Below are 1,234 nucleotides of genomic sequence, written 5' to 3'. Positions count from 1 at the left end.
CCCCAATTAAAAAAAAAAAGTATATACTCGTATGCACCAACTTCAGAGCACCTAAATATATTAAGCAAATACTAACAGATCTGAAGGAAGAAATAGACAACAATACAATAATAGTAGGGGACTTCAGTACCACACTTTCAGCAATGGATAGATCATCCTGACAGAAAATAAATAAGGAAATAATAAACTTGAATGCCACTTTAGACTAAATGAACCTAACAGGCATTTACAGAACATTCCATCCATCAGCAGCAGAATACACATTCTTCTCAAGTGCATATAGAACATTCTCCAGGATAGATAATATGATAGGTCACAAAACGAGTCTTAGCAAATTTAAGATTGAAATTATACCCAGTATCTTTTCTGACCACAATGGTATGAACCTGGAAATCAATAACAGGAGGAAAGCTGGAAAATTCACAATATTGTAGAAATTACATAACTTGCTCCTGAACAGCTAATGAGTCAAAGAACTCAACAGGGAAAATTTTAAAATATCTTGAAAATGGAAACACAATATACCAAAACCTATGGGATTCAGCAAAGCAATTTTAAGATGGAGGTTTATAGAGATACACGCCTACACTAGGAAAAAAAGAGCTCAAATAAACAACCTAACTTTACATCTCAAGGAACTAGTAAAAAACCAAATTAAGCCCAAAGTTAACAGAAGAAAGGAAATAACAAAGATCAGAACAGAAATAAATGAAATAGAGACCAGGAAAAAAATGGAAAAGATCAATGAAGCTAAGAGCTGGTTTTTTGAAGAAAACCAAAATTGACAAACCCTTAGCTAGAATAAGAGAAAAAAAAAGACAACTGAAATAAATAAAATCGGAAATGAAAGAGTAGACATTACAACTGATATCACAGAAATACAAAAAATCATAAGAGACTTTGTATTTTGGCATGAACAATTATATCCCCACAATTGGGTAAACCTAGAAGAAATTGATAAATTTCTAGAAACATACACCCCACTAAGATTAATCATGAAGAAATAGAAAATCTGAACAGACCAATAATATTAATAAGTAAGAAGATTGAATCAGTAATCAAAAATCTCCTAACAGGGGCCGGCCGAGTGGCGCGATGGTTGGGAACTGGCTTGGGACACCAGAGGGCCCCGATTCGGATCTCACATGTGGGGGCCAGTGACACTGCCCTCCACAGCTGAGATACTGAATAGCGGCTCAACCTGGAGCTGGGCTGCCGTGAGTCGCCGGCAACG

This window comes from Hipposideros armiger, unplaced genomic scaffold, assembly GCF_001890085.2.
Source record: "Hipposideros armiger isolate ML-2016 unplaced genomic scaffold, ASM189008v1 scaffold_181, whole genome shotgun sequence".
Taxonomy (NCBI): Eukaryota; Metazoa; Chordata; class Mammalia; order Chiroptera; family Hipposideridae; genus Hipposideros; species Hipposideros armiger.
The sequence above is the reverse complement of the archived record's forward strand: the minus strand, read 5'-3'. Positions refer to the sequence as shown.